Genomic DNA, 24,882 nt, shown 5'->3' with positions numbered 1-24,882 from the left:
CTCGCCTTCTCCCTCTTCAGTCCTTATTCTTTGCCACATCTGAAACATGTGAAGATGGAAAACTGGAGCTCCAATCTGAGGAAGATGGTGGGGGACGTGATTTAGCCACCCTTCCAAGAGCCCCTGGCGGCCGCTGGGCAGGATGGTGTGTCTGAGGTGTTGGGCACTGCCCGGGGGCTCCCTGAGTCTGCTCTAACAGCAAGGAGAGCTCAGAGTCCCCACCCAGCCCGAAGGCATATATTCGAAGCAGACTGAAAAGATAATGTCTTGTACTGAGCTTGAATGCATTGTCCAGAGCCCCAGAACTCCATAGGAAGAAGCTTGCCCAACTGCAACACAGAGAAGGGCTCGGGCAAGAGTCTGAGAGGCTGATGGGAGTGCAGGGCATCTACACCAGGGACGGTTGGCCTCCCTTTTCAGTTAAACCAGTTCCTCTGGTTGTACAGATGACTGTGAAGCTAATGGTTTAGAACTCACTACTATGGTTCCTGAGTCAAGGGGCCTTGACTAACTGGCTTCCAGTCACTCAGCTTTTAAAGGACACCTCCTTCTAAAGTCTGGGACAAAGGAACCAAGGGGAAGTGGAATGTTCTGGTTATTTTTGACACAAAGCTAAGCTATCCTGGACTTGCTCTGGTGAATCCTAAGTGGTTGCAATTGTTAACACTAGGGTAAGAGTCAAGGATTTAGTGACGTACCTTTGTGGCCTTTAAAGATCATATTTGAGAAAAATATGGACGAAGTCAGTGGAGCTTGTCTTTGGATTTGGAAAAGTGAGGAAGGCAACTCTCTTGTGTTCTTCTGTTCCAGTTTTTGGTTCTGTTAAGTATGGGTATGGCAAAGGGGTTTGATGAAAGATGACCTTCCTTCCGTACCTTGAAATAAGTATTGAAGGGCAGGAAAACCGAAAACCAAGGGTAGAACAGAAATAGAGATGGGTGAGAAGGAAGAAGGACAGCAAATCATTTATAACTGCCTTTTTGGAAGTGAAAAATAGCCAAACATAATGGCATGTGTGTGTCTGAAGGGTGATTAATCACTGATGTCACTCTCTGTGGGAAGTTTCAGGATTTCTGGCTACTTCGACTTTCCTCTATACCTGAAGAAGTGGGTCCATTCTGGATTCTTCTTTAGTGATCTTACAATTTTAAAGAGCAACTTGTTTCCGAGTGACAAAAGGGATTTCAAGTCCCCTGGAGGGTTGCTAAGTCATGTGCTGCAGACCAGAATTTGTGACTTCTTAGATCATGGAGCCTAGAGATTTTTCAGACCTTGAAAGTTGGAAGCCAGTTTTAGAGCCTTTAATTTTCTAGTCAATTAACTTTGGGTATATGGACAAAAGTCCCTTCTTGGAAACCTTTCCTGACTGCTGCCCTCCTCTGCTTCTCCACAGTGTGCATGGCATTTATTTATACTTGCTTACTGTTGTATCATTGTCCTTGCCTCTTGAGCCCATGTGCCATCACATCTCCCCATTCGTACTGTGAGACAGTACCTGGTTCAGAAGACTGTCTCAGAAGTGAAGAGAGGAAAGGGTGGCGACTTATCCAGGCCGAGTAAGCTCACAGGAGAGGTGCTGGGATCACAATCCCATGGCTCTTTCGCCACAGGGGCGATTGGGGCTGACATCACAGGGTATGGGTAAGAGTTATGGGGGTTTACAGGGCATCCCGAGTCATCCTTATCTATAATTTCTTTTTTTCCCCCTACGTTCCCCCAGAATCACTAAGCAGGAATCTTATGATTGGGTGTGAAATATTCCTTCTTTGGCCCATGAATCAATACAGCTCATTTTATAAACTGAATTTAATGTGTGAAACCATGACACCAAGTTCCTTTAGAAAGGTGTTGGTAACCTCAGAGAGGAACAAAAGTGACATTCACTTTTGTTTACTTTAGTTAACCACCCAAGGGTCAGAGAAGCCTTGGGGCCTTGAGGTATACATCCCTTTTTATTTCTTTATCTTCCAGGAAGTGCCTTTACCACTATGAAAATTGAACTGACCATTTAGCATGTATGTTTGTCCATTATATCTCTCGATTTTCTCTGCCTCCCAGGGATATACCTTAATCTGGGGAGAATTTCCACACATACGTACTGTTGCCAACCTAGATCTTATGGTTTTCTTCCCATACCTGATTCTCTGACTAGTGGGTAGTAACAAGGATATCAATTATTCCCTGCCTTCCAGTCATAACATAGCCTAGTAGAAATAGGAGTATATGGATTTGGTTGGGGTGGAGGAGATTGGAAGCGGAAGCCAAATGTCTTCTTTTGGTACAACTGTGGGTCCAACAATCACTGATCATGCTGTAGGCATGTCACCCCAGGGGTTCCATGTGCTACAGGTTGGTAAGTCCTAACCTGAGATAAAAAGAAAAAAACTCAGACTCTGTGTTTTTATTCAAAATAAAAGGTTTTTGGTTTGGTTTTGTTTTTTCTAAAGTGAACATGGGGGATTCACTTCGGAGCCCAAACAATGCTGTAAGCCTACCTTAGTCTGGAGCAGTGTTTTTGGTATTCTCCTTAGTGAAGTTCCTCTTGAGTCTTGGTGCTTCTCTTCTGCCCTAAAAAGACTCCCCAGCCTTTTGAAGTGCTTCTCCTTTACAGTGAATGTGAGTGGCTGCGCGGCCTGCCCTCTCCTTCAGACCAAGTCCCAGCTTTTCCATGCCCTAGAAAGAGCATGGGTCTAAAAGCTGAGGGGGGCTTCTCAAGCAGAAGGTCCTATACCATGGGAAGTTAGAACTGGAAGCAATCTTAGAGATTATTTAATAGATCTTTTTTTCTACGGGAGGAAACTGAGATCCAGCCATTTAGTAGCAGAGTCAGACCTAGAGCCCTTTTCCAGTGTTCTTTCTGCAACTCCATTTTTGTCTTCCTGAGCATGCGGTTTCTCTTACTCTAGACAAAGGCACGGCTGGCCCAACTTAGAAGGGTAGAGGCTGACCCCAAGCTGGAACTTGAGTGTTAACTGTGGAATGATCTGTGGTTCTGGGGTGTGATTGCATTGCCTGGAGCCACTGGGATCGGGACCTCCCTGTTCTGCCTTCAGTGGCTGTTCTGTCCCAAGACCACAGAAGGCAGAGACCACAGTCACACCTCTGTCTCTCCCAGAGCAGCTTCTGCACATTGTTCTTAGTAAATATCTGTCCACGTTTTCCCCTCTGGTTCAATTTAATTCCAAAGGTCCCTTTCCCCCCCTTTCTTTCTTGTCTCTTTTCATGAAGTGTACCCTTTCAGGTGGAAATGAATCAATGAAATACATTCCTATCATTCCGTTTTTGAAAGTCACTGGTTTTTATGTAACACAGTGTTTTAATCCATTTGACAAATGTTTATGTGCTGACTGCCTGCCAGCCCTGCGCTGGATACTGGGGGAGAATGGCTGGGAATCATAATGGCACTGACCCCATTGGGCTGCTGTGAGGATTAGTTAAGACAATGTATGTAAAGGGCTTAGCATAGCACCAGGCATATAAAGTGCTTTAAAAAGGTTAGCTACTAATGGTAACAGTAGTTGGAATACTAAACATAGAACCCATACTCAGGGCACTCACAGCTAAATATCTGTGGGTCTTCTAGGTGGTAATGCTGCAAATCTACATTCCTAAGCAGTTTAATGGTCTTGGTTCAAACCATTGTCAGCTGTGCCTCAGTGCTGTAGAGTTGCCACTGTGGGGAAAGAAAGCTTGTGATCTATAAGTATGATAGGCATTTCCTTTTTTTTTAATTAAACCAATTAAAAATTTTAAAAAGATACAATGCTTCTAGTATTATAATCACTGTGGTTATGTAAAAGAACATCTGAGAGAAGGTACTGGCAAGATACCCGAAGCATCCTCGAGTTATTCTTCTCTGAGGGGAAACACAATGTACAAGAATTGGAACATGGCTACACCAGGATTGAAGTTTAGGTCCTGAAAACCTATGTTATGTAAAAAGACATCACTTCCTGCCTGCCCCTTGACTTTGGCTAACAATCTAATTGAGAGCCATTTTTCTGATCCCATCAGCCAACATTTGTTGCACACCCTTCATCTGCAAAGCTTTGCAGGTCCTCTTCAGGCTGTTTTTGCCTAGGTAAAAATCATGACCTGCCCACAGCAGCCCCCGAGGTTCTAGACATTCTCTGAGGTTTGGCCAGTATCTTGTGTATTCCTTGTGGTTGAGAGACATGGGTAGCTTGGCCCCCCTGCTTTGTCTATTCACTGACTAATGGAGTTCCTCTTTTGAGGTTGACAGAACCTTCTGTGTTATACTTCCTGCAAGGAGGTGAGCCCTGGTTACACCTGCAAGGCAGCCAAGAGGCTGCCGGGTTGGCTTTAGCCAGGTTAAAGAGCAAACAAAGATCAGAGTTATGCAACAGGTCCTTTCACATTCTTCTTGCTTTCCTGGAGACCATAGTGAGGAAACTGGCAAAATGAAAGGAAGGGAAATCCCTTCCGCTGCTCGGTTGAAACAGTACCTCGTAAAACATCTCTGTATGCAGGTACTTGCTCTCCTTGGGGTGGGATAGTTGTAGGCATCTGTTTGGTCTCTTACAGCACCTGGTGTGTAACAGGCTCTCAGGACAGTCCCAGTTTCTGCTCTCCCACCATTAGCATCTCCATTATTGCCCCGAGGGAGAAAGGGATATTATCTTTCCCCATCCAAAAGGGAACCAAGCCTCACCATTAAAAAGAATTGCGAACAGTCCACTTCTGCACGGATTTCGGATGTCAGGCTCACACCTGTGTGCTGCCTCCTCATCTTCTTTCTTTGCTTAGAGTAGAAGTTCTCCAAGAGTGGTTACCACTGGAGAAAATGTTGGAAATGCAGATTCTCGGCCCCACTGACTCAAACTCCGGAGTGAGCCCCAGCAGTCTGTGTTTTAACAAGCCGTCCAGGAGGCTTAATATTTTTGGTTTGCTCTTTTCTCTCCTCTCCACCCTCCCCGCCTTCCTCCTCCTCTCCCCCGGCTCCAGCAAGGGCGTCTGTGACCTGCTTCCTGGGGATTCTGCTTTGAGAAGTGGGGGAGGCCCTTACCACTCACTGTTACTTGCCAGGAGGGTCGGGGGTGACGGGAACGAGGTTGGAATTAGGAATCACCTACATCTTCCCTGAGCCCTTCAGCCCCCAGGGGCGAGTAAGGGTAGTTGTGGCATCCTTCTTCCCATTTAAGACTCCTTCCCTCTTATGTTCATTTTCCTCAGACTCTTAAAAGGTAACTATGCTTACTTCAGAAAAAAATCAAAAGTTAGGCAAACAAAAAAGACCATAAAAGCATAACTTTGTAGCATAATCCTAACTACCTCGTAACAACTACTTAATCACTTAATGTATCCTTTTCTATATGTTTACCCCTTTTAAAATAAATGGGTTCATATTTATAAATATATTCTGCCTTAAAACATGATTTCACTTAATCTTTGGAACGTCTTTCCATAGAGATGCATTTCCAGGATCTTTTTAGTGGCTACAAAGGGTTTCGCTGTAGACAAGAATTGAACTTGACAATTGTTGGTACTGATTTAATATAATGGCTAAAATTTGGTGAGAAGGAATGAGGAAGAGCCCTGGGTTAAGAAATAGATCTTTCCAGAATCAGACTGTACAGACAGATTCTTGTCCTGGAGTTTACAAATCTCCACTCCCTACATCCCACCTTTCCTTTACGCGAGGTATATTTCACCCCACGGGAGGGGTATGACTTACCCTTCTCCCCCGTGAGACCAGTGTGCACGGGGCTAGAGCTGCATGTTTTACCCCCTCAGCCTTTTCTTGTTTATGTGGTGTTAGGAATCTCCTCACTTCTGAGGCTTCTAATTGTGCAGTTCCTTTCATGAGTAGGTCCAGGGATTTCTCTTTTTCTCTTTTTGAGACATGCCTCCAAAGATAGGTCATTTCAAAATTATTGTTACTGGGAAAGAGAGCCTTGATTTTTTTTTTTTTATCTGCCTAGCAAAATTATACATAAACATTGGGAAAACATTTGAAAATACAGATAAATGAAAATAAAATCCCATTACCTAGAGAGAGCTCTGTTAACATTTTAAATATATCCTTTTAATTTTTTTCCATGTGTGTATTTTTTCCAGAAATAGGATATAGTAGTGTTACAGACTTTTTTCTCATAACATACTAAACAACTTCCGCAACGTTTTTGTGGATGCATTCAGTGATATGCCAGCTCAGCTCAGGTTGGGATTGTTAAATATTCAATGGTTAAGCCATTGGTAGCTTGAAATCAGCCATGGTGGGAGTAGTTATACTAAGAATGTTACCAGACACCACAAATCAAGGTCTTCTGTTTTATTCAGAGAGCTGGTTTATCAACATACTACTAGGTGCTCATTTTATCATGTGTAAATATGGTTTGTTTTTATTTTCAACCACCCTATTTTTGTTTGTTTCTAATTTTGCTATTATCAACAATATTGGAATGAGCGTTCTTATAGTTAAGTCTTAACACACACCTATAATTCCTTAGGATAAATCCCTTGAAGTGGAGGTCCTAAATGAAAGGACATCCCAAACTTCAAGACTTAGTTGTTGCCAGTTATCCCCCATTTTATACCCTTTGAAAGGAAGAGTGTACTGTTCTTTGTTTAAAGAGGATTTATGAGAAACATCCTCTGGGACCAGGAATTTCATGTCTCTCCTATTGTTTACTTCTGTTTACATTTTCTGAATTAACTTAATTCTTTTTATATAAGGAAATATGCTGGCTGAAAGCCTGTGATTCTTAAGCTACGTACTGATAAGCAGGGTGTAGAAAAATTCATCTTGTGGTTGTTCTGGATTGAGAGGCAATATATCATGATGATTAAGAGCTTGCACTCTGGGGCCAGAACGAGTTTGAATCCCAGTTCTGCCAGTTACCTGTGTGACTTTGTGCAAGTTACATAAACTCTGCCTCGGTTTCCTCGTCTGGAAGATGGAAAGGATGATGGAATCTAGTCATGGAGTTTTTACAAGGCTTAGATGGGTTGACATACGTAAATCACCTAGAACTGGCACATGGTGAGTGCTATGTAAGCGTTGGATTATTGTTAGCATTAATGAGTATATAGAAGTCTCTGTGGAATTGTGCCAACTGTCACATTCAAATGATTTCATTAGTTCCTTAATCATATGAGAAATTGAGCTGAGCATATTTTGTATTGATCCCCAAATATTTGAGTACCATGTGGCAGGTATTAGACTAGCAACCACAGAGAATTTAAGATGTTTCCACGCCCCTGAGGATCTTGCAGTCCAACTTGGGAGCTGCCCCATAAGCATAAAACAGTAAATAATGACCAAAAAAAGGAAAATAGTTGCTGAAGACAGTAAGAGGAAAGATGCTTCAAGGTCTTGCCTGATTTCTGACTAAAATAGTTATGCAGAAGCTGATGAGAGCACAGTGCCTGGGGTGATCTGGGAGGACTTCTCAGGAGATGTAGGGTTCTCTCTGGGCCCTACAGGGGCTTTTAAAGGGCTGAGTATATAGTGTGAGCAAAGCAGCAGGGATGTGCAGGGGACCACAGAGGAGAGGTGAGACCTGCCTTCTCAAGCTGTGCTGTCTTAATTCTGTAGCCACTAGCCATATGTGGCTATTGCAGACTTGAAATGAGCACGGTCCAAATGGAGCTGTACTGTAAGTATGAATTACATACCAGATTTCAAAGATTTAGTACAGAAAATGTAAAGTAGCTCAGTAATCTTTATATTGATTACATATTGAAGTGATCATATTTTGGACATAGTGGGTAAAATACAATATATTAAACTTAATTGTACCTGTTTGTTTTTACTTTTTTACTGTGACTACTAGAAGATTTTAAACGATATAAAATTATATAATTTTATTTCTTATATAATATAAAATACGTGGCTCACATTTGCGGCTTGCGTTATATTTCCTGTGGATGGAGCTGTCCTAGACTTTATAGTCCATGATACGTAGATACGCCAGAGTAGAAAGGATGTAGAGTTAGAAACTTTCACCCCATTCCAGGGCCAATCCAAGGCCATCCTCGCAGCCCCTCCATAATTCCAGGAGGATGGCAGTCTCTCTGATGCTTAAACATGCCCATAGGCGTTCTCCACTGAAAACTTCAAGCAAAGCAGTTATACATTCTCCTTTCTGAGCAACGTAGTTTGTGAGGAAACAAACAGGACTGAAATTGCGAGTTCTCCTCACGGAGCTCAGATTAGCCAGCTTTTAGGAATGTAATGTGGGGAAGTCCTGACAAGAATAGTGAACAGGAAGACCGGCAGCGTGCTACCATCTCCCAGCTGTCTAACCCCCAGCTGACGGCCTTCAGTCCTGCCTCTTCATATGACATAAGAAGTGTGGCTGGCCTGCATGTCCCCAGGGTCTCAGGGGTAAGATGGGGCGGAGGGAGCCCGCTGCTCTGACTCAGGACCGAGGTCCAGAGAAGGCCTGACTAGGTGGGTGCACGCAGCTCCTGGTTGAACTCGGGCAAGTTTCGTTTTGCCATTTAGTTGAATGACGTTTGAGTGTTTGATTCATTCTGAACAGCATTTCTCATCCCATTTTTGTCCTCCTGAAGCATGACCGAGTGCCTGGCAGAGTGCAGTGCTATACAGGCTATTGGGACCATCTCCCTATTTGTGTAGGGAAAGTTGTATATATAGCACGCCTTGCTTGTATGGCATCATAGAACACTAGAATTTTACAGCATCGCAGAACATAAAGATCTCAGTTTTATCCATGAGAAGAGCACTTTGGAAAAGAGAAAAGACTTGGCTGAAGTCTCAGCTGGTAATGAGTAAAATGGTATCATTCTGTCTGTAGCACATTGCTTATACCTTTACAGAGAAGACAGTGAAACGTAGAATAGTCCTGCCCTTTTTCTTGGTGGCGGGGGGGGGGGGGGTGGGATGGAGAGGGTAGATGCGCTGGATCAAGTCTTCTGGGAAATCCAGCTCTTTGGAAGGAATCTGAGGGGGCAGGGATCCCAGTGAATCAGAAATCGCTCTCAGGTTCCTGAAACTATGTCCTAGCCACCTGCTCTAGATCTGCTCCCATAGGAATCTGTCCTACAGTGGCCACTTGCATCTGGTGTTTCTAAATGTCTAGACGGATTCTGGGGGAACTTTACCACTCTGAAATCACAGCTGGGTTCCCAGAACCTAGAGCTGAGGGCTAGGTCCCACAGGTCCTGACAAAACCAGGATCTGTTCCACTGGCCTGGAGTCTCCAAGTGAGGCCAGGCTATACGGGGGAGCTTCTTTAGACATGTCATGGAGTCTTCCTATGACCTTCCAGGCCTTATGGAAGGTCAAGGTTGATCCGAAGCCAGGCCTGGATAGCCAGTGTGCTCCAGTCTAATCAGGGTCCCATGAAGCCCTCCCAGACAACCCAGGGACGTTTGTGGCTGCCACAGTATTCTGGGTACCTTACTCGAAGTTTCCTGGGCTGGTCATCTCTGACTCCTCCAACACTGGGGGATCATTGGCAGTCACAGCCAGTGAACAGAGTGGGTGTGACATTGCCCTTGTAAATTTACAGTTTAGAGAGGGCAGCAGATCTCTCTGTCTCACACACACACAGATCTTTATAAGTGCTCCCAAAGGGCACCGTGAGAGTATCTGTTGGAGGGAGGAGGTAGAATTTACACTGGGGCAAAAGGGACCTTGTGTGAGGAACTGACGTAAGTACTGAAAGTCTGTTACTGCCATTCTTCTGGTCCCCAAGTGGGCCACATTTAAAGGGTCTTTCCAGAAGGTTTTGCTAAATACCATGGGAGAACACAGGGAAGTAGAGTAAAAGAAGCATAAAGCAAGACAGTTTATGGAGGTCACCTTGCTTGACACTGGCTTGCTTCAAGAGCTCATGCACCATTCTTTGGTCCACAAGCACCTGAGGAACCTGTACTGTGTCCATAAGGGATCATTGCCGAGGCCCTCACTTCCTAATTCATGACCTGAGTCCTAAGGGGCTGTCGTGTTCCTACATATCTTGACACTGGGATCCAGATGAAAAGGGCCAGATTCCCATTCACCATTACCCACCTTGGGCTTCCCCCCGGGCTCTAGTTTCCGCTCTGAGGTGTTGCCATCCACAGCTGCCACCTCCTGTAGGGATACACCCCCAGTCATGCATGAGGACAGGTTTCAGCTGAGTCAGAGTGAACTTCTTCAGCAGTGCTGTAGACTTGACTCTACAGCATGCGGGATAGTGTACTCAGTGGTCTTCTGAGACCTTTTCCGGTTCCCATTCCACAAAGGGTTTAAAAAACAGACAATCCTATTTGTTTACTTGGATTCTGTGTGAAAGTGGGCAAAGACCTCAGTAACCTTCTGGGGTTTTTCCCAGCCTTTCTGATTTTTAAGTCCCTGTTTCTTTGTGCTTTGGTTTGGAAATTATATCCCCTTCCCGATTTAACTGACACCCTGACTACCAAATAGTGCTTCCACTTGGAGTGTAATCAGCTACCTCTCCCAGAGTGTCTGTGGATCTCCTCAAACAGCCACTTTCCCAGCTCCTTCCCGGTGAGGTGGTCAGGTCTAAGTTTAACTGTGACCTTCTGCCAGCATACACAAGCGAGGGCTGCAAGAGCAAAATCAGAGCTGGTCTGTTATCGGGGTGTGTGTGTGTGTGTGTGTGTGTGTGTGTGTGTGGGTGTGGGTGTGGGTGTGGGTGGTAGGAGTTAGAAAAGTAGCTGGGCAAGTCTCCCCAAAAGGCCAGATCAGCCCTGCGGGGAGAACTGGAGGAGTTTAGGGTGGGGAGAAGTATAGTCATCCCAAAGGATGATTGGGGTTTATCCTAGCTTGGCTGGGTCCCTGGGAGAAAGTCAGCCAAATCCTCCACCCTCTCGGTTTCCTCCCACTGTAAGGTATCAGCGACATAGCTCACCTGGCTTTGTAATTACCGTGGCTTCCTGCCAAGCATTATGCCACATTTATGTGCTCACTCTTGCCTCTTATTCCAAAGTCACCAATCCCAGGTTCATGAGATACAATCTGCACATTGTATTGTATAGATTTCAGCGCTTGTTTCATTGTCTGGGGTACATCTTTGTTGGGTTTGCATCTTTTTCTCTTTCAATGTGTACATATCTCAGAGACAGGACAGAGACAGTGTCTGTAATTCTGTTGGTAGAATAGCTTTGCACATTTTTATACTAAAATAAAATTTTAGTATAAAAATATGGAAATGCAAAGGATTGAAACCGGTTTAGTTTGTAAAATATTTCTTATTATAACTTAGTCACACCTCCAATTTGTGTTTATAGTCATAATTAGCATCCTACACCATAAAATTCATACATACATATGTGACATTTCTAGAATGGTATCAGGTTGTGACTCAGATAGGACAATCTTATTTTTCCATTTGCTCTCTAACAAACAGAGGCAGGTTTGGAGAGGCCATGTGGAGCGCATGTGTCTTTCCAAAATGCCCTGGCATGCACTTGAGAGGAGAACCAGATCACAAAGCTTCTAGAGCTGGGATTCTAGCACTTTGTGACAGTGTCCAGGTTAGTCTTACAAACAGGGACTTGTCTAAAAAGGGAACATGGGACATTTAGCTCTCTTGTGCTCATCTGTCATTTTCTGTAAGTAAACGAACAGGATTTTTGAGGGCAATTCTCTCTTGAGCTCAGGTCTCTAAGGGAAGACTGTGGGTTAGAGAGGGTCAGACTGAGTTCCCATCCTGGCATTAGAATTTACTAAATTACATTAGGCTAGTTACTTAGCTTCTTTATATTAATTTCCTCATCCTTATACTTGGGAAAATACAGGTATTTACTGGAGTGTGTATGTATCACCTAGTATAGTCTTAGCTTTCTGGCACATAGAATGCACTCCATAAATGCTATTATTATTATGAACAATAATACTCTTTCTCATTATCAGATATTTCTCCGACTTACAGGGCAGTAATTTGAGATGGACCATTAAGTGGGGTGGAGGATTAGTGAATATTTTTCAAAGCTTTGCAGGAAAACAGACTTGTAACTTATTAGACCTCTAATTACTGGCCTTTTGCCCAATTTTTGATCCCTGGGAGTGTCCTTGTTCAAAACAAGTTGCTGATCTGGTGGGTCCTAGGGCTGATTCAGGATGACAGTTTTTCTTAAGAAAGAGGTAAAAGGTCTCCTGCCTACACCTGGCCAGCATGTTGAATTCTTAAGCAATTTCTCAGCAGGTCACCACTAAAGACCTTTATATTTATTTGTTTAGTTTGTGCCATTATCCTATATTCATGTCCAAAGTTGATCATCTTGGATGTGTTCCTTTAATTACTACAGTTACCTGATATGCTCTGGTAAATATCTGATCTTCCATTTATGGCTTAGAAATTTCTCTTCTGTCCTTAGCAACCAATCAGAGCTTCTTGTATTCAGAAACCACATTTATCACTATTAGACAAAAACAAAGAAACTTGACATTTTGGTTAAACATATTATTGGTTAGATTTTAGATAACTTTTTCCAAGAGTGAAACTCACTTATAGACCTTCATATTCAGCGGGTCGGAGGAAGTCAAAAGTCCCCCAAATTGACTCTCTTGGGACCTGTGTGGAGTCAGGCCATGTGACCGTCCTTGACTTAATCCCCGTGGCCCAGGGAATAAAATATTCCAGTTATTTTAGGACCCACCCCTGGGGTGGGGGTGAGGCTAGAGATTGAGCAGAGACGGCGTGTCAGCTCACAAAGCTGGGAAATCTGGGGTGCTCCTGTGCTGGGGAGGCCAGCCAGCAGGCCTCGTCCCTGTTGACCTGTAGGCCCCTTGGTCTAATGAGAAACGGCAGTGAGTTTAAGGACACCTGAAGTCCTTCTGCCTCTTCTGATGCATGTGCTCAGGGGACAGCACGGCCAGCTCTTCTGGAGGGGTAAGGAAGTTGTGTGCTGGGGAGGCCTTGTGAGGAGGTAACATGGGGAGTGTATCTTGAAGGGTCAGGCGGGACACTCTTCATCTTAGAAGTCGGGCAAAGGAAACAGCATGGGGAAAGGACGTGGGGTCGTGGATGGGAGTGGAGTATCTATGGATATGACTTACCATGTGGTACTACAGTCTCCCCTTTGTTCTTCTCTGGGGAGTCAGCCTACACATTTCACATGTGAGAAGACAGAGGCTCAGACAGATGAAGCGATTTCCCCAAGAGCATGTGGTTAATAAATTGAGTCCTGGTCTCTTCTCAATATTCTACTGTCTCTCCCACTTACCCTGCTGCCCAGCTTGATTCTGATCCTTTTATCAATTTCTGTATTTTTTTATTACTGTAATGGAATTTGGTACAGTTCCACATTGTGTCACTGAAACTATGGGATGTGTTAGCAGTTCCAGAAGCAGCTTTTTCTTGCAGGGTATTACTTTTATTTGCATATGTAAACCCTGTGCCGCCAAAGCTCTTAACATAAGCATTGCCTGGCATACACACACACACTTTCATACCCTAAATAGCAGAGGCCTAGAAATGTTTGTCTACTTTTGCCAACATCTGACTATGATTATCTTTAACCACAGTCACACTTGTTTGTCTCTTAAAATAGTATTGACTCTCCCAGGGAGGCTGTTTCTAGTCAACACAGCCCTCCCAGAGCCCTGTGTGTTCCACCTGCCTTCTTCTGGTAGCCGGGACAGCCGTGATTGACTGTGATTAATTTCCCTGCTCCCTTGTGTTGACACTCCTGAATTCTTCCTTAGGGTTCACAGACCTCTCCTAGCGAGAGGATTAGATTTCACCTCCAGAGCCCACCTGTTGACTCAAGTAACTGAAAGTGTAGCTCTCCCTGCAATGTCCATCAGCCCTTCTTCCTTCCTGTCCCTGCCTCTGCCCACAGGCCATGCCACTCTGCAGGGGTCAACTTCCCCAGAGGAGAGCCACCTACAGGCCCAGCTGTGTCTGACCTGTGGTTGGACCCAGCCAATTTTTGAAATGGAATATACCTTCCCCCTGTTCCTCAGCATGGATATTAAAAATGTGTGTCCTTGCTTTGGGATTCTGTCTTAGAGAAAGTCAGTATCCCCCTCTGCTAGCCTGTCGGGTTCCTTTGCTTTAAGATAAAAGTTGCTTCATTTTGACTTTGAACTTGAAGAGAGTTAGAGGGGGATGAAGGTGTTGTTTTACCTCACAGTTTCTATCTACGAATCACCCTCTCCCCACCGTCCCCCATCCCCTGGAATAATACATCATACCAAGCCAGAAAACCCTGCTCTCAGACGGGACCCGGTGGTGGTCTTTGAGCGGGTCTTTCTCACAGCATCATCAGGATAAAGAAAATGAACAACATCAGTTCACATGTGTGATTCTGGGTGGTGTGCTCTGGACTTGGATCCCATCGCTAAGAGATCCCTTTTCTGAAACAGTCAAGGGGACATGTGGGTGGCAAACACAAAAACCCACGGGTAAGGACTGAAAAAACAATAGTTTATCAGGATTGCTTTTCCGTTTTTCAGGCTTGCTCTATGCTTTGAACAGTGTGTTTTCCAGAGTGGGGGCATGGAGGTCACCATCTAGGCTCTGAGAAGAGCTACTCCTGGTGCCGTTGTTGGGCTGTATTGCTCATCCCGAACCACAGAAGTTGTTTCTGCATAACCTTGTGATTGTAGAGTTGAAAGGTGAGATGCTTAATGGTAGAAAATAGGTTTGGGAGATGTAGGTTGCAGATGAGCTCATGAAAGCCCTATAAATATTTTTATGATCCTTAAATTATCCCGCTAAATAGAATGAGGACTGTGCAATTTCCATTCTTCTGGGTTAGAAATAGTTCAGATTTTCCGCACTTGAAATTTGAACTAGAAATTTTTAAATTCATTTTTGTGTGTGCAAATAATAGGGTGCATTAAGGCACTTTCATCCCCACCCCTACTGTGGTCCTTCATCCAGATGAGGCTCAAAACTATGAGTGTAGATTTTAGAGTCCTGCGTACCTGCCCTAAACACTGGCTCTGTCATTTACCACTTCTGCAACCTGCCAGAAGGGACTTAACCTCTCTATGCCACATTCTCGGTATCAAATGGGCATCCTAATAGCACCTATGCACATGCAGTGTTGCAAACATTACACGAGACTGCAAGTAAAATGACTAGCATATCTGTCATGTTGTAAGATCTCAGTAAAGAACAACACGTAAAACATAAATGTAGAGGATGGTGATGGTTGCACAACACTGTTGTGCACTTAAGTGGTTAAAATGGTAAATTTTATATTATATATATTTTATCACAATAAAAGGAATTTTTAAGCCATACCCCCAAAAAGGTAGATGTATGTGTGAAAGAGAGCAATTTATTAATGTATAAAAGAATGGAAAGTAATTTACCAAAACCCGCTATCTGGAAGGATTCTGGGTGATTTTTTAATTTTCTTCTTTAAAACTTTTTGATTTTTGAAAATTCCTACAATATCATTATTTACTTCTACAACTAGAAAATATTGTTACAACAGAAGTCTAAGTGAACAAAAGCATAGCTAAGTCAAATAATGACAGGCTACCCACATTTTCAAGCAGGTTCCTGGACTCTGTTTTCCACCTGCCCTACTGGTTCTTGGGGTTGATGGGGGCAGGGTGGCAAGTGCAGCCCCTCTCTGTCCTGGCCCTACCTGACCTCTAACCTAGTCAGCTGTCTACCATATCCATGGCCATGGTCACTGGGAGGATCGGGTGGGACGATTCCTTGTGGCCCAACCCACTGAGCTGCAGTGACTACAGGTGCCGCATCAGTTTCTGACTCCCAATTGCAGAGTTTCAGTATCTTAGGGTTTTGGGGTTCATGTATTTAATAAAAATGCATATGCACTCACAGGTGTTTTTCAGCCTCTGTGCTTCACACATGGCAGTGTGATGTGTCAGAACACCCAAGAGCAGAGTGGCAGTCGGCCCCGCCTCCATCACCCCCCTACCCTTCCACCCCAGCTTTCCGTTACACATGACTGGGATTCCTCCCTCCTCCAAACACACACCCCCAGCATGTTATTCTTGCCACAGCTTCTAGCATCTCTCCTGAGGCTTTATTGGAAAATCTACTTCTTGTTGACTTTAACCCCCTTTATCATCTCAATGTCCAGCCGACTCCTGATTATCCCCATCATGAATGATTTAAAGATTTCACTTATTATGTTCATGCATTCATTCAGCAAATACTTACTGAACCTAAATATTCTGAAACATAAAACAGAGAAATAAAATCACATTTATTGGGGTTTTTGCACGAGGGGAGTTATGCTTTGGAGTAATTACTACATTGTCCTCATGTGGGGCATTCCGAGGTCCTTAAACTTGGGCCTTATGCCATATTCAGACTGGAGCGTATGCTCTCTTAGATGGGGACCCTCACTGGTGACGTGCGACCCAGAGGAGCGGAGCATGGGAACTGCCCCTGGAGCCAGAGCCTGAGTTCTGCTTCTCGTGGGTCTGGCAAGCTTGGTGCCTGCACAGTGTGGTGTATCCACTGGGCATGAAGACACCCAGGCTGTGAGATGGGGGGCAGGGCTGCTGTTTCATCCTTCCTCACAGTCCTGTCTCCTTAAAAGTTCCATGATTCTGATTTATAAAATATGGGAAGCTTATAAGACAAATGGAAAACAGAGGTTCTTTTGAAGTTTAAAATATTTTTCCTGACATTAGAGTAAGGTAAATTATGTCCTCAAATAACATTATACATAAAAGTAAATTCCAGATGGATTTCAGGCAAATGTAATGAGCACTCTGAAGGAAGTAAGGCAAATGACAGACTGAGAGAAAATACTGGCAACCTACATAATAGACAAAAATTAATATCCAGAATGTATAAAGAGTTCTTAGAAATCAATAAGAAAAAAGGCAACAACCCAATGGGAAAATGGGCAAAAGTTAAAAAGAAGCAGGACTTTAAAAAAAAAAAAAAAAGCAGTAAACTTTTGGAAAAGATAATATCAGTAGAAAGCAGAGAAATACAAATAAAAATAAGAACTTTTAACCCTTCAGATGAGCAAAATTAGTGGTGGGGTGGGGAGAAATAGACAATCATACACTGGTGAGAATATAAATTGATATAGTCTTTCTGGAGAGCCATTTCGCAGCATTTTCAAAAATTGAACATGTATATGTCTTTTGACCTACTTCTAGGAGTATACCCTAAAGAAGTTCTCCATTTGTCCCAGGATGCTCAAGTGGCAGTTTTGTTAATAGCTAACAAGAAGATGGGCAGTAGCATTATTTCCAATAGAGGACTGGTTATGGTACAGTTTTATTGTGGAATACTCTGCAACCACTAAAACAAAAAAGAAAACACAGACATGGGAAGATCTCCCACTTGTTAAATTTTAAAAAATATATAGAAACAGTCAAGTATATAGTATGAACTGCTTTGTGTAAGAACAAAGTCTGTGCGTTTGTGTGTATACATGGATAATAGTCTGAGAGTTACACACTAAACAACCAAGGTTACTAAACAGGTAGGAGAGTGGAATTGGGGTATGGGGGTAGTAGCTGGGAAGGAATTAGAGATGGAGGACATTTTGCCCTATAATCTTCTACAGTATCATTTGAAATTTCATGAGCATGTTTTTATGTTTGATGTGCTCTTAAAAGTAATATGTATTTATAGCAGATAACTTGGAAAACATAGGAAAATAATATCACCTGTAGTCCGAGGTGATATTCTTCTTTCACTTAATGTTGTCTAAGCATTTCCCCCCAGTCTTACAAATTCATAGTCTCTCATGCTACCTTTAAATGTTTATTATAAATTCATACACTTTAAGGCTGAGGAATAGATGGCAGGGTTTTCAAGGGCCACGAGGAGAGGGTGCCTGGAGACTGAGCCCCTGCCACCACCTGCCCAGTGGGAGTGGTAAGTGGAGGGTGGCTGAGTCAGGCTCAAGGACCAGTCACCGGAAGTCTGCAGAAGCCACACAGCATCCTGCCTCCCCTCTCGCCTTCTCTTGTGTGTGGTCATCAACAACTTTATGCTTCTGCTTCTCCCCAGCCCAGGTTCTAACTCTGGCTTCTGGGAGCTGCCTTCTCTGCTGCAGGCCTGCCTACGAATTGAGGCCTCATTTCAATTGAGGATTTGAAATGTTGCCCTCCTCTGAAATAAGGCATCTGAAAGTCAGCTTAGAATACAAACTGCAGTCTTTTATATCTCTGAGTTTTAAAGGTGAAAGGGCTGGTAAAGAGTATCTAGAGTTGTGCTTCCAAATGACAGATTGGTAAGATTGGGATTTGTCTAAGACCGTGCAGCAAGTTAGCAGTAAAGCCGGAATCCTCCCCCTGGGGTTCTTGGTATGGCCAGTGCTCTTTTTACTATACTGCACTTTCCTTCTCTTAGGGAGCTGGGAGCTTGGGGCCTGACCTAGGACCGTGAAGTTACCATAAAAGGGTTCCAAACAGCATTCAGGCTGCCTGAAGCGCTGAGACTTAGCCAAAGGGACAGTGGGATGAAGAAAGGTCATCTTCTTAAGGGCTTAAGTTTTAGTTCATTCATTCAGCAAATATCCTCGTCTAACACATGCTCAAAGAGGGGGGGAAATGTTCTAAAGATAAAGGTGGAGTTATCACATGGTGGTGGGCTTACAGAAACTTTTCATTTTCTTGTATTTTTTTCCTATAATGACTAAATATTACTTTTGAAAGCTTGAATTTTTTTTTTCAAGTCCTCTTGTTCATCTAAGCATTTTTATTTGTTGAAATCATGATATACTTCCTAACTTTGAAGTGAGAAATGGGAGGAAAAAGAATCTGATAGTTCTGGGGTCTCCAACCTGAGTTGGTGGAAGTGCTAAGTGTGTCATGCCACTCACCCATTCATACTTGTCGTGCATGTCTGTGAGTGCATATGTGGGATTGCACCTGCTGGGATCTGCTTCGGCATCTGTGACTGATGAGGAGCAGCCCGTTTTACAGAAGGGAATAAGGGGTAATGGAGCTGCTTGGAAGAAGGACGTGCATTTTCCCTTTGCTGCTGTTCTGGGAAGGAAGGTGAGAGAGAGTTCGTTCATCAGTTGACTCAAAGCACAGCAGTCTGATGCACAGGATCAGGGCTGGCCTGTCTGGCAGGCCTTAGGCTCACTGGGCATTACTGTATTACAACACAATACTGTTTATTGTCATTCAACAGTCACTGTCATTACTGTTTATTGTTATATAATAACCTTTCATTATTTAAGTAAGTATTATGATCTCAGAGGTAGGTGTTGGTTATCCCCATTTTATAGATGACGAAATCAAGGTTCAGAAAGGTTAAGAGGTAGAACTGGAAGTCAGCTCCCAGGACGTGTCCCTCTCCCGCTTGGCTCCGTATTTATCCATGCACACACAGACAGGCACCTTGGCTTCCTTTCTAGTCATTTAAGATTTAGAACATATTGAGCACTTTCTATGAAATCTTTTTCCCACAAATGTTTATTGAGTGTTTTAGTTCTGTGTCAGGCACTCTTCTAGGTGCTAGAACCTCAACAGTGAACAAAAGCAGACAAAAATTCCCTGCCCTCAGGGAGCTTATACTCTAGTGAGGGGAGTAAGAGAGACAGAAAATAAATAAGTTCTACAGTAGGTATTTTTAAATGTAGTGTATTAATAGAAAATTTTGAGGTTCAGTGAGGCCAAGAGATCAGGAGTGATTACCCTGAAAAGATACTCTCTCACTCACAGTTCCCAAGAGGAAGGCAGCACATCACGTGGGGCCATGGGAGAAAACACTGGGATTGGTTGCAGGGAGAGTGAGAAGGAACTAGAGGGCTGAAGCCTTTAAGAGGTGAATCAGGGTAGTCAGGTTTTGGATTGGCTAGTTTGAATAATTTCAGCAGGCTCTGGAGTGTAGGGGCTGTCCTAGTGTTCTGGTACCTGGCCCTGGGATGATTAGGGCAGGAGGATAGTGGCCTGAAATGAGAGCCTGCTAAAGAAGCTGGCTGGAGGTATGGGCTCTGGATTGGTGGGTTTGCATATGAAATGCACAATCAAAAGCAAGTTGTTTCCTATCTCTAGGAATTAACCCACCCTGAGAGGGGCTTTTCCTCCAGGGTCAACAAGGCCCCAGGTATCAAAGCATCAGAATACAGAAAATTAAAAGAAAGTTAATACAGTAGGCTAGATGAGAATAAGTGCTACAGGGAAAATTAAAGAGAAAGCGGATAGGGAGTGTCAGCATGAAAGGGTGGGATGTTGTTTTAAAGAGAGTGGTCAGGGAAGACAGGGAAGGTAGCATTTCAATAAGACCTGAAGGCAGAGAGGGAATGAGCCAAGTGGGATCTGGGGGAGGGACTTTCTAGGCAGAGAGATCGGTAAGATAAGAGGGGGGAACGTATCTCATTGATAGTATCACCTACAGCTGCATCAGTATGCCTTAGACCATAGCAGGAAGAATATAATTCAAAGACCAGGGAATATATAGGTATCAGAAACACAAACTGACAGCAGGAAGGTTTGGGATGGCCTTATGTGTGTGAGCTGAATACGGAGTATTTTGTCCATAGGCCAGATTTGAATATCTTGATATTTCCCATTCATCCATATTTGGTCAGATGTTTCTCCCCAAATCCTCTTGGAAGAAAAGGTGATTTTTGGTGGAAAGGTGATTTGAATTCATGAGAAACCATACAACATGGACCAATCAGAAGTTAAAAATTGTCAAAGTAAATCAGGTCTTATCACCTATCCCTCCAGAAGGTTTGCCGCTGCATTTAGGATAAAGTTCCAACTCCCTGCTATGGCCTGCAAGGCTTGGAGTCTAGCCGCTGCCTACCTTTCCAACTTCATTTTACATCTGTCCACCCACCAACTGTGCTGCAGCCACAAGAACTTCCTGCGGGTAGCTTGAGCACCCCAGACTCCTTTCTGCCTTAGGATTTCTGCACAGGCTGCGCCCTTGGCTGAAGGCCTTCTCCCCGTCTTTACATGGCTGGTTCTGTCATATCATTCAGGTCTCAGCCTATTTCTCAGAGAGACTGTCACCAGCTGCTCACGCTGAAGTTATACAGGCCCTCTCCAGCCCATTAGCCAGTTTATTTCTCCAAATGCTGCTCAATAGTACTGGAAATTTTTCTAACTCATTTCTTAGTTTATTATCTGGCCCCACGGCCACCCCAACTAGAATGTCAACTTCCAGATGTCAGGGACTTTGTCTCCTTTACTGCTGTAGCCCAGCACTGGGAACAGCACTGGGCACGTAGACAGCACTCAGACATTTGTTGAGTGAATGAGTAATAATACAATGTCTTCAAATATAAAACATAAATCGAGCCTGCAGGACCCAGCACTTAAGAAATAAGAGAGCCATCATAGTGGGGCAGGGTCTAGGCAGTCTTCTAGGAAAGAGGCATTCTTATGGAAATAGTCTAATTGTATATTTTTCTTGCAAAGGATATCTCTAGGATATCTGGGGCGCTGGACGGTACCCCAGCCCAATCATTGCTGATCAGGGAGCTGGGGGTTCCAGCTCTAGTAATGAGGAGATGGCCTTGTCACCACTGGACAGGCATGGCGGAGTAGCAGCCCTTGGGCCTTTGGTCCCAGGTGTGTGGTATTTGGCAGCAGTGTTTGGATTCTTTCTTAAAACATGAATATGAATGTCTTTAGCAGACCTGCACTCTCCATTTTGCCACTCCATGCCTCTCCTGTTTGTCCTATATCCAAACTCTTCTCATGTTTACCTTCCCTGTTCATCCCCAAGAACGTCTGAGCTTTGACCCCTGCCCTGTGTGAATAAGTGCTCTGTTCCCTAGCAGCCCAGTGGGCACTTTGGATGTTTTCACTGATTGAAGGGAAGTTGAATTACTACTGGTAAGTCTCAAGAACCAGCTTATGGCTAGAGGACAAGGTGTCAGCTTGTCTCACCTGCCCCAAAGGCAGTGAATGCCTGCTAAAGGGAGTTCTTGGTCCCAGTTATGCAAATAACCTATGGGGTATAATTAGGAAATGACCCTTCCCGGGTCCCTGCTGTATGGTCCCAACCGAGCCTCTCTACCTAGCTTTTCCTGTGCCCTAGGGGCCAGCTAAGGTTCTCACTGGTTACTCCCTTATCACTTACTTGCCATTTCTCCCACCTTTAACACTCTTACTCTGACTTGTGAGACAGGAGACGCCTCACTGTCTACCAATATCTTAGAATCATGTTTCCATTCTTCAGCCTCTGGCCTTCTTAGCTGGTCAGCCAACATGCTCAAACTAGAACAACCAGCGCTCTTTGTCATGATGATATTTCTGTACTTATTAGTAAAATATTGGAAACAATTAACAGAGCTAGTCAGAATTTTATGCCTCCCCCAAAACCTCCAGTATCATTTTCAGTGACAATTTCAAGATCTGTAGAAGGAACTCCTGGGAAACTTCAACTTGACTGATTTTATATACCCACAAGGCTAAAATCAACTTTAAATAGCATGTCAAATAAAGCACAACTTACAAAATTTTAACAAAATCTAGTTCTAGCCTTTAGCATAATCACTATTTTAATTATACATTGTTCAGTCTGTTTTCAGTGGAACAGAAAATTATTCTCTCATATTTGTGATCAGGAAATTGTTTCATGAATGGAATTGGGTATTTTACCTAGGAATTATGTTCAAACATCATTTACAGTTGGTTTATACCAGACTTCGAAAACACCAGTAGTAAGCATGTATGCAGTTTAACTTGATGGATGAGAAAATTGTGCCAGGACCAGATCCCACCATAACCAGGGGGTTGGAGCTAACATCACTAGAATTGGATCAAATTGATATTATGTGCCTCCTGATAGGGTACATTGTGTTCAGGGATATTCCTGCAAAAATGCACATTCTAAATTGCTGAATGTTAAAACATCCAGCAAGGGGCTTCCCTGGTGGTGCAGTGGTTAGGAATCCGCCTGCCAATGCAGGGGACATAGGTTCGATCCCTGGTCTGGGTAGATCCCACATGCTGCGGAATGGCTAAGCCCGTGCACCACAACTACTGAGCCTGTGCTCTAGAGCCCGTGTGCCACAACTGCTGAAGCCTGCGCGCCTGGAGCCTGTGCTCCGTAACAAGAGAAGCCACCGCAATGATAAGCCCACACACCACAACGACGAGTAGTAGCCCCTGCTCGCTGCAACTGAAGAAGGTCCATGCACAGCAATGAAGACCTCACGCAGCCAAAAGAAATTTAAAACAAAAAACACACAAAAAACTAAACATCCAGCAAACCCAAATTGAGAGAATATTCTTCACAATAGCTACCCTGTACTCATAAAAGATGTCCAAGTCATGAAAGATAAGACCTTTTTCTATAAAGGACGTTATAGGAATGATTGGCAACATTTGAACAAAGTAGAGGATCAATGTTAAATTCCTGATTTTGCTAATTATACAGTGGTTATGTAAGAGAACGCCCTTGTTTTTAGGGGCCATACACTGAAGTATATAGAGATATAGGGGAATCTTCTCTGTAACTTATTCTCAGACCGTTCAGAAAGAGAAAGAAAAGAAAAAGCAAGTGGTAAAATGTTAATAGTTGGGAAATCTCGGTGAAGGAGATGTAAGAATTCTTTATACAAATCTTGGCACTTTTCTCTAAATCTGAGATTATGTCAAAATAAAAAATTTATAAGAAATGATGCCAATGGGATCATACTCGTGAACTCATCCCCAGGTTGATGGGGATAGGAAGAACCCAGACAGTGGTTTTTCCTATCCCCATCAACCTGGGGATGAATTGCCTTAGTGTACCTTAGTGTACATCTGTGCTCTGGGTCCAGAGAGGCCAGAGAGGACCTTGAGGGCGCTGCTGAATGAAGAACGCAGAGGGGAATGTAGAAGGAGAGCCTGGGCTTGGTTGGGAGGCCCAGACTGAACACAGTCATGTTTGCCTGCTGCTTTTCCCAAGCCAGGCAGCAAGGCCCTAGAGGCAAACTCACTTGGCCCAGGTCCTTAGGAGAGGCAGGGCCAGGCTAAGACTGCAGGGTCTCAAGCTGCCTTAAGTCCTGGAGACCCTAAATCTTAACACTTTCTTTCCTACCCCTTACACAAAAAAATGTAGTTTCCTAAAAGAGGACCCTGAAAACCCAGCCACTCATCACCTGTTTCTTTCTCCAGATACACAGTTTGCTCCTCTTTCTTCTTCCCTCAGGTTCTCTAGGAGAATTTCCATTGTGACATTTTCAGTTAAGTAGCACTTAATTACAGGCTTAAATGTTCCTGTGACACCCTGCTTAACTCTTTCCCTCCACCTCTATAATTAAGCCTGGCATGGTTACCTTTGGTTAAGGTTACTACTGAAGGGCACATTATAAGTTGAATCCAGGTCAGGCTTCCCACTGGCTCCTGGGTAGACTCTGATGTGATAGCACATAGCCAAAAATAACTGGCCTGGACTATAAACTCATCTCCTACTTCGGTGTTTGTAAGAGGTTGAGTTTGACTGTCAACCCTGCTGTCAGGATACCATCCTCAGGAGTCGATTCACCTTTTGTATTCCAGACTGAGATGGAAAAATAGCCAAGAACGATGCTAGCTAGCCACACTGCTTTCTACAACATATTAATAGAATTTGGTAAATGATCCCTTTGGAGAGTCATCATCTACATGAGCATGTTAATTAGCATATTAAAGGTTCCTAGAAGTCCTGCAGAAAAGAAACAGGTAACTTCTTTAACCCATCTTAATTGACTGGGCGACAGTTTGAACATCTTAAGGAACAGGAAGCACGAGCCTATATTGATATTCACGTTGCTAAGTTTTAGAGATGAGCGCCTCAGCAACATTGACTTTTTCTTAGAGGTCTCTGGGCCTAAAAATAGTCAGACTCCAATGATTTCTTTTGCTTTGTCCTTAGCTATTCATCACCAGCCATTTAATGAGCTCCTCTATGACTGAAGAGTTTGTGCTGGGGATACAAAGATGGAGGACATCTCTGTCCTCAAGGACTTTCCTTAGAGTTAGGGAGGTAAGGTACATAAACACGCATTTATCAGTGCCAAGTGAATGGTACGGGAGGTACTCCC

At 43.7% G+C, this 24,882-nt stretch overlaps 1 protein-coding gene across 1 annotated transcript in view; it reads left to right on the top strand.

Moving 5' to 3' along the window:
- The window catches only part of KALRN (kalirin RhoGEF kinase), a 605,233-nt gene that overhangs the window by 494,462 nt on the left and 85,889 nt on the right, over positions 1-24,882 (top strand). The gene's annotated exons all lie outside the window — the stretch shown is intronic.

This window comes from Balaenoptera acutorostrata, chromosome 4 (genome assembly GCF_949987535.1).
Source record: "Balaenoptera acutorostrata chromosome 4, mBalAcu1.1, whole genome shotgun sequence".
NCBI classification, from domain to species: Eukaryota; Metazoa; Chordata; class Mammalia; order Artiodactyla; family Balaenopteridae; genus Balaenoptera; species Balaenoptera acutorostrata.
The sequence above is the reverse complement of the archived record's forward strand: the minus strand, read 5'-3'. Positions and strand labels throughout refer to the sequence as shown.